Here is a 10,126-nt window from a genome sequence, read left to right as displayed (position 1 = left end):
CTGGGGGGGGGGGTGATTGACAGCTGGCTGAATATGAGCCAGCAGTGTGCCCAGGGGGCCAAGAAGGCCAATGGCATCCTGGCTTGTGTCAGCAATAGCGTGGCCAGCAGGGACAGGGAAGTGATCTTGCCCCTGTACTCGGCACTGGTGAGGCCGCACCTCGATTCCTGTGTTCAGTTTTGGGCCCCTCACTACAAAAAGGACTTTGAATTACTCAAACATGTCCAGAGAAGGGCAACGGAGCTGTTGCAGGGTCTGGAGCACAGGTCCTATGAGGAGCAGCTGAGGGAACTGGGGGTGTTTATTCTGGAGAAGAGGAGGCTGAGGGGAGACCTCATCGCCCTCTACAGCTCCCTGAAAGGAGGGTGCAGAGAGCTGGGGATGAGTCTCTTTAACCAACTAACAAGCGATAGGACAAGAGGGAATGGCCTTAAGGTGCTCCAGAGAAGGTTTAGACTGGATATTAGGAAGCATTTCTTTACAGAACGGGTTGTTGGGCGTTGGAATGGGCTGCCCAGGGAGGTGGTGGAGTCCCCATCCCTGGAGGGGTTTAAGTGTCAGGTCAATATAGCGCTGAGGGATCTGATGTAGTTGGGAACTGTCAGTGTTAGGTTAACGGTTGGACTGGATGATCTTCAAGGTCCTTTCCAACCTAGATGATTCTGTGATTCTATAAAAATAAATCCATCGGATTCCTTAACTCTGAAGGACTCTTGAAAAATAAGTGACACCTGGAGTAAAATGGCACAGGAGAACGTGGCATAAGCTGAATATCAAATTTAGCTCCTTCATTCAGTTAACAGCATAGACTACCAAGGTGTAATAAATCCTTCAATATTAATGCTATAGGGCCTTACAGATGTCTGTATGTATGCTACAGCTTGTACTTTATGTACCATATATGATTGATCAATGGGCTACAGTAAGTGAGGCTTGAAATTAAAGAATGTGCACAGAAGATTATAACTCATGATGGAAGCAAGGAAACAAGTGTAGGCTGAACTAAAATGACACTAAAAGATGACTATGGTTGAAAAATAGGAGCATACGGTGAAACCAGAATGGCAAAATTAATGATGCAAAAGGTATGATGCAAATTGATGCAGAGTACCAGGAACCCGGAGATATAGAGGGAAGAGAACTAAAATAAAATCGCAGTCCTTCCCAAAATGGAGACAGCAGGCTTGCCAGGGACCTCTCCTACATTTTCTAATGACTATTGAGTACCTTTAGGTATTGGGCATCAAATAAATCTACCTGAGGATGAGATGAGATCTGATTACATCTTCAAACATAGCAAAGTTTGACACAATTATTATAACGCCTTCCACCTGCCACAGAATCTAGACAACAACAGAACTAACTGTATTTTGAATTTTCATCAATATTGCTATTAGGAAGTCTTATGAAGTTGTTCTCTCTAGAGGGTCTGGCATGCAGCACTTTTACATAGTGGAAAGTGCTGCAAAGGCCTGGTGAGGTAAAACTCCAGTCCTGAGACAACCTGGCTCTGGGAAATTTTTGATTGCATTTATTGCTCTTCCGGCTAGACACCTGAGTGGTATTGTGCATGTGTGCATATATTTAGATAGATAGATATATATATACACACTCCCATATTTGAAAGTCAAGCAAAGAACATTGTTCTGCTTCAGTAAAGTATTCACACATACATTTAATTCCCTCATTAGTGAGCAAAGCATATAAGCACACATTTAATCATGTGTCAGTCTCACTGAAATCGTAGGACTAAGTGGAGCTCAAGTGGTCTGATGAAACAGAGGCAAAAATGAGGAAAGAGAGGGGAATTTAATATGGCTGTATCTAAGACAACTTCTCTTTGTTTGATATTTTCTCTGAGGATCCTATTTCAAATGCATAAATAAATATAAAAAACATTAGTGTGAGACCATAACTGAGAAAAAAAACACTTTGACAGCTACTTCTGATCGAAGAAGCACTTCCAGTATCTAGAGTGTCCGTAACAGGGGTATTGATGGGAGAAGTGAAAAGAGAGTGACTATCAGTTTAATGATACACTTTTTTGAGCTTTGATCCTAGACCAGTGGATTTTTAGGAAGCAACTTTAAAACAAGATTTTTATATAATTTTTTTAAATTATTTTTATATTTTTAAATATTTTTTTATTTCTGTTATCTTTTTGCATATATCAGTTCACACAACAAAAGCTTGCTTTTTGTAATTTAAACTGTTAAGTTATTCAGGTTTTTCATTCAACCTGCAGTGTAACATTCCTGTACATAATTTAACCTCCAGTTAAATTATTTTTAAAATTTACAATACAATACACATAATAAATATACAATATACATAAAATACATATACATGAATCCTAACAGCATGATTATAATAAAGGTGATAGTCTTAAATATTTTGTAAATATTTAACAATAATGGATATACCAACAGGAAGACAAAAAGGAAATTATAAAAGCAAAGATGCCCACATGTCCTTTTAGCCATTTAGGCAGGAGTGTCCACCAAGTGACATAACCTACTTTGCACTGATAGTGCTAGCTGTCGAGATAACCATGATTGGGAAACTGATTTTTTCATTTCTGCAGAGAAATAATTTCTAACCAAGGTGACAATGTGATGCATTACTACCATCACTTTTCAAAAAACGTTTCACAATGAGATATGTTCAAAGTCAGTTTGCATGCACTGAAATTAAATAACCTCAGAATACAAAGTATTTCAGATAAACTGAATCAAACAAAATTTTGTTTGATCTTGTAAACTACAGCTACAGTCTCTCTTCTCACAGCAGTCAATAATATTTCACTGATAGGTGATTAGTTCAGTTAAACAGCCTTTAGCTCTTTCAAATAAATTAATTTGTATGTGTCACAAGTGCAGATTTAGAGAAAAAATTCTTCTGATAATGAGCCTACATGTCATGAATGAACTCTGGGCATTTTGTGACCCAACTGCACCAGTTCAGATGAAGAAAATCTCACTATTGTCACAAATATTTTATAATAGACCTGGAATTTCTATATTGCTCTCCACTTAATTTATAACTTCAACAATCCCTCTCAATCTTCATTTTTAGGCCTTTTCCAGATTTTGCTCATTTTGTTTACCTAGATATCTCAAAGGACTTCATCATCATTTTTGTCATTCCACCCACATCTCCAAGATCTCAACATATTATGCTTAAACTTACCTTTTTTTTAAACCTTGACTCTAACAGCTTTTTCCTCTCTAATCAGTACAATGCCACCGAAATGATTTTTGTAGATGTTCTACACTCCTTCATTTAATACCTGTGCTGATTATCCTTTTGCCCCTGCAAGTCTTCTCATTGCCCATTAAGACCTCGTATAATCTAGTCCATCCAAGTTGTAACTGAGTATCCCATTGTGACGGTCATCTCTAACATTGCCATGGCAGCACCCTTCATCTTTATTGACAACTCATCAGCTTCACCACTTGGCTTTTCTCACAGGAGAAACTTTATGATTTTTCTCCTGATGTTTCTTCTGCTCAAGAAGAGCTCCCTCAAAAACATGCTCGAAGTCTCTTACGCTTAGCTCACCTACACACATTGTAGAGATGAAACCCTGTCATTTACTACTTAACAAGAAGATGAGGTTGTTATATTGATCTCCTGTGGAAATGCAAGGAGCAGCTTAGAGCACAACCATGAAAAATGTTAGGTGAAAACTGTGCCTCATTTTCTTCCCTCAGGGACTCTATGTCCACTTATGAAGAAATAGATTCTCCTTTAAAGATCAAAAGTATACTGCTAAAACACTCATCATGTTGCCCCAATGCAAAAGGTGAACTGGTGGCCATTAAACTGGAGCAACAATACAGAGTCACAGGACAGCCCAGGTTTTGTCCTGGGGAGGAGAGCAGAGCACCAGCAAGGAGATGGGAAAACAATTTTAGTGTGACAAAAGAAATTAAATGGAAGAAGAACAAAGTTGTTCTTCATTAGCTCACTTTTCATCAATCTGTACTTCTGATTTTTCTACCTAAATGAGTCTAATTATATATCAGTTTCTATTTTCCATAACTCAGTCTTCAGCATACTTAGACAACTGAGGGCATGCTCTCCTATACAATCCACACTATTTCTCAAACTGTACTTCTAGGCATTAATGTTTTACCCACTCTAGATTAAACCTACTGATAAAATGTGATTTATCCAGGAAACTGTGGGTGCTCCCCAACATATGCTAATATTCCTTACGTGACCAATTGGTAATCATCATTTGTAGGGACATACACTATGATATATGGGATTCTTCTTATGGAGAAAGCAACCTATGTAATTACAGCATTTGCAATTCATATTGCAAGTATATTCCGTATTATAATTTAAACACACATTTAACCTTGCGAACATGAGTAATGAGGATTTCTAGACAGACATTTGGCTACTCCCAGTATTTGTAGGAATGGTACCACATTGTTCATATATTCATCTCATCCTGCATGAGCTGAAATCTGTGGGGTCTAAATTTGCAACAGCTTTACACAAACAGCCCTTGTGCTTAATAAAGCAGCTGGGGCGCACAAGAGGAAAAACTGTATTCTGTGTTGTATAAGCAGTAGTGGAGGATTCATTATAAGGACACAGGCCTTACTTTACAATTTGCATAATAAAAAACTTAATTTTCTTTGAAATTACTATTTGAACTAACAGCAGCTGTAAAACAGGAAATCTACATAGAAAAACTAGGCCACAGTTACCAGAGGATATATTTTTGTCATGTAACCATCGGTTTCCATTTCTCTTATCATTGCAAAAATCATTAAAAAATATTTGAGGCATAAATTATAACAAATTAAACTAGATTTGCTACTTGCATCTTAATTAAATTGAGTTTCAGAGTGTGATAATTTCATGAGCCCCACCCAATTGCAGGAAGGGATGTCCAGCACGTCATTTACAATGCTCAGCTCAGACAAAGCCCAGCAGCCACGATGGTGGCTGCCTCTCCTGTTCCCAGCCACAGGTCGCTTTAGAATGTCTTTTTTCAATGCATGCATAGTTACTTTTTAGGTTTCGGTATGTGTCTTGCTTTCCTGTTCCCAGGACTAACAGTCCTATCAGAGCAGGCTTGCGTGCTGGACCATTAAAGTCCCAGAAGAGTTACTTACTGTGGAGTTAATTGCAGCAACAAACCCAGGAAAATAACATTTTATGCATAATCTATATGCAGAACATCTAAAATTAATCCAGCAACAAAAAGTACAGATGGAAAGAGTCCAACTGTTGCTATTCTCATGCTGACACAGCTTTCAGAAGAATATCAGGTTTTATTTAAAATCCTCCTGGTTCTTTTCATTGGAGAGCACTTTCAGGCACAATCTGACCCTGCTGCTATGTGATTAAAGTGGATAAACCATGGTGTTTCAGTGTAGAATACATTGCTAGCTTCCATCTGATGAAGGTACACTATTAAGACTACAAGTAGGTAACATGCTACAGCTTTGATTTTAAAGGTAGAGGAACACTTCTGTTCCCAAATCAACATTTTTTCCTGTATAGATAAAACAGTTGAGAAATTTGAGATATACCAAGTGCTAGCTTTGTCCTGATCTGTTCAGCCAACCTTACTAACCCCTCCTTTGGCAGGTAAAATTTGTGAGTAACTGGGAAAGTCAGTGACTGGGAATCACATGGCTATTCCTCTGTCTTAGATCCATGTAAAATGTAACAAAATGCTGATTATTTGTTAGGTACTCACATCAAGCTTTGACACAATGCTTAAAGCATACATTTGTTTACTATGTCAGAGCTACGATGCAAAGCTAGGATAGAAGATGCAAAGAAACAGAACTGGGGAAAAAAAAAAAAAAAAACAACAGTTGCAAAATAATCAGACTTCTGGAAAAGGCAAAAATAGAGACAATGACTCATGGGAGAAAGTTACAAAGGCAAGAGTAATTAACTTTGCACTTACTGCTTATTCCATATGATGTAAAAATAGACAATATACATAACACAAAATAATAAAAAATCCCCACATGCTTTACAACAGTCCACAAATGTAAAAATCTCCCCTTTACACCCTTTTCCTAGCAGCTCATTCTGAAACCAGGGCCAGATATTCCAGTGCCCCAAGCTTCTCTCAGCACAGCAGAGGACAGGTAACAAACCATACACTTCTTTCTCTCTAACACAGTTCTAGATTGGGTTAGTGCCAACCAGCAGCCTCTCCATCACCTACCAACCACAGGAGCAGAGAGCAGCTCTGTTCCATGTGTCTCCCCATAATCTAAACGTAAGGAGAACATGTGATATGTGTTAAGCCTGATAGGAAGGAGTAAGAGCTGTCTTCTGCTCTCCTCCATGATTCCTTAAGATCACTTCTGCTTCTTTAAACATTCAAATTCAGAAATGTTGCTGTGGTACCTCCTAAGTAACACAGCTGGGTGCCTTCTGCTCTTGTCCTGAGGATGCCAAGTCTTTATTCAGGTTATGTTTCCATGCACATGGTGAGGGAATCATGACACATCTGGTACTGCCTATTTAAGCATGTCAGCTACATGGGCCATAAAAAGCCCTGAGTCATGAGGGAAGTAAAATACAATTCCTACGAGGCATTACCTCAGCACACTTCACTTACAGAATCAGAGGAGCCTTTTGCATGTACAATAAGAGGCAATTGTTGTGAAAGAAAAATAGCCAGAAAAAATAACAGTTAAAGGTATGTTTGACCAGCACTACACAGAAGCGTGCTACATAGGAATCCACTACAACAGAGCTGCAACTGGTTTCACTTTCATGGTGCAGAAGACTTCCCTTAAACCAGGCTGTTTAAGGGAGGCTACATCTGTCCTTGTATTGTTGTGTATTTAACCAGGAAATGCTGAAACTGAGAGGACCCAAGTAATTTTGACTTCATCTCCTTAGGAAATTCAGATGAAGTCTAATCATTTAAGCAAGCATAGTCCTTCTGAGTGTTTGTAATCCTAAATTCCACCTCTATTTGCATACAAATAACTAGACTGAATAATTTGTTAACAATAGCAATCAAGTTTAATATGAAAAGGATGCAGTTGAATAATTTGTTTTCCTTTTGTACTTCTTTATTATGAGTCATGTATAAAATGTGAACCGCGATATGGCCTATGGGTATGGAACACACCTACAGTGAGTCATGTATAGTTGGAGCATGCTTTTTACACACAGCAGGCTGCTTATTTTAGAGACCTCTGACCTTTGCAGAAAGACTGACTTCAAATGGTGACTGTGAATCACTGAACTTTCAAAACAAAGCTCATCTACAGGATTCACAGTGATCTATACTATTATGTTAAAGATACTCCAGCAGTAAGCACCTACATTAAATTTTTTTTCTGCTCAGCAAAAGAAAATTATTCCAGCAAAATGACCCATTTTACTATATGTTATTATCTGGGAATTATTCCAAGTGAATAAATGTTGAGGAGCTTCAGTAATTTATCATTCTGCAATTAGTATGATTTTGTAAAGATTTCTAAATCATCCCTGGAGTGGTTTGCCCAGGTGACAGTACTTCAACTTTGGCCTCAGGACAAACCAAAATAACACACATTATCAAGATAAAATAATAATGGAACAAAATGTGAATTAGAAACTTCAGGAGCATCTGGACAAAACGTAAAAGCCTGTTTAAGAAACTGTCTTCTTACTTTTGCAGATGTGCTCATCATCTTTTTGCCTTCAAATACAAACTATGGAATATATCCTACCAAATAATCCTATTTTTAAATAATTGCCAAGAAGTTCATCAAGCAACCTTATTTGGATGAAAATGTCTTAATTCAAACAAATAATTAAAAAAGAAAAAGAAATCAGATAATCTGTTCAAAGTATGCAAGCACTTCCTAGATCAACATTAAAAAACTACATTTCTTTAATAGAGAAGGCCTAGCAATTCTACTGTTCTAACCTAAAATTGCGGCATCTCAAAATGCTTTTAAAGGCATCTTGCCTGTACAGCAAAACAGGAGCAGTGTCTATGAATGAGTTATTAGCCCTCAAAACACACAAATTCCCATGCAAAACAATTAAAGAAGCTTTTGATCTAAATCATTATCTGTGGAATCTAAGAAGCTGGCACTGAAAACAACTCACTTTCAAAATAAATGCTTTTAGAAATAACAAGTAATCTGCAAAGAAATTACTCAAAGAAGGAACTGGAACCATGGGCTCCTCTCCCCAAGGTAAATACCCTAACTGCTGGTCTATAATGTTCTGATCTTACTTTACTGCGCTTTCAGTCCATTGAATCATTTTCTGCACAAGAGAAGAGGTAAAAGTGAAGAAGGGAGGTGTTCCCATCCTTAATATGGTATGTGACCTGGTATATTAGCACAGTCTTCTCACAGGTTGTAAGAAGGGAGTTTAATTTTCTTTGATTTATTTAAGAATTGAACTTCTCTTTCCTATGTCTAAGCTAAATGCCACATTAATGGATTTTGCAATATGGAGGCAAGAAGGAAGAAGCTATTGCCATATTATTATGGGAGAAGCTCAATTCTGTCAGTTGAACATTAAGGCTTTCTGAGAATGGTGCATAGAGAGATTTGCAATAGCTGAGAACCACACTGTCCACTTAAAAGACTTCAAAAATCAAGTAAAAATATTAATGACTTGCAAAGTAATTTGATTTGGGAATGGGAGAGAGGGAGAGTTAAATGAGACATGCCTAGAATTGCTGTTGATGAATCAAAACACCGCACTAGAAAAGTTTAACTTACAGAAGCATTAAATTGGCACTCAGAGGCACTCATTGACATCCCCAGGTCAGCTTTCCATGAAATTCAGCGTCCTTTGCAATATACTAAACTGCCAAATAAAAGACCACGTATCAGTTTTCCCTAACATTCAGAACTCTTTCTAAAATATTAAGTAAAGAAATGTGATTAAGCTGCATTTGAGAGACAGCACAGAGATACAGGAAGCTTTAACAAACAATCCTAGTAAATGTGCGCTCTGCTAAGTAGAAAGGTTTATAGCTCAGAGCTCAAAGATGAGGTATTATTTTTCTCATTTCATCAGCTGTACTGAGTACTTCTGTCAATCCTGCAGTCCTCAGGAGGGACTGCTGGATCTGGCCCTGACATTTTTCTCATTTCTTTTGTATGGCTTTATTGTTACAAGCTCATTTGCAATCAGAAATCAAAGACAGTAATCAAGCGAATGAGCTCATTTAGAGCACAATGTTAGTTGTGATTTTATTCCCACAGAGACTGCAGGGAACACTGATAATCAGATGTCCTTGTGGGCAGCAGCAAAAGAGGAAACCATACATTTATATAAGAAATGGCAAAAATGTTATTTTAAGATGAGCTTAAAGAACTATTTACAGGAATAGGCTCAAGCAATCATTCCACGTGGTAGACAAATACAGAAATGCTAATCTGTAACAGTATTACACATCAACAACATCCAAGTCTTTCAAAACAATCCTGAATCACTTAATTCCCTCTGTTTTCTATGAGTTTTGTCTGTGTTAAAAATTCACCCAAACTCTTAGAAGTTCTATCAGTTTTCCTACACTCCTTTTGGCTGCCAGAGAGCCTCCAGTTAATGCAGGTTAATGGGCAATTTTTGCTATTGCTCATTGAGTTGGCAGCCTACACAGTTTAGAACCCTAAGATCAGAAAACAGGAATACTTTTATACCAAAGCAAGTCAAGGAAATGAACAGAACTCTTCCAGAAGCAGACAGCTTAGCCTGTTTTGAATTCCAGGTTCACTGTTTTATAACTAACTCATGAGACCATGTCAGCTCAGAAAATTATTTGGAGTTTGCTTGCATTTCTTAACTGCTTATACTTTTGAAGGCATAGGGCAGTATTAGTAGCCTTCAGTCTTAGAAAATGCAAAATGTTTTATTGTCTTTATTTATTCTGTGGCTGGGGGGGAGAGGGGTGGGGAAAGTAAGTTACAAACCCAAGCTTTGCTTCCTGCAAATTGTAGAAATGTCGAACTGAAGTATTTGTACTACTTCCAAAACTACAAGTTTTACCAATCCCAAATACTTATAAGGACTCATGTAGACAACCTGTAAAGAAGAGAAAAAATAAAAGATATGTTTCTTTTTCAGGCTGGTAATAGATTGGGCATTGAGACTCACTGACTCATGGCTGAAATCA

The sequence above is a fragment of the Athene cunicularia genome, assembly GCF_003259725.1.
Source record: "Athene cunicularia isolate RWA chromosome 6 unlocalized genomic scaffold, athCun1 chr6_part1, whole genome shotgun sequence".
NCBI lineage: Eukaryota > Metazoa > Chordata > Aves > Strigiformes > Strigidae > Athene > Athene cunicularia.
The sequence above is the reverse complement of the archived record's forward strand: the minus strand, read 5'-3'. Positions refer to the sequence as shown.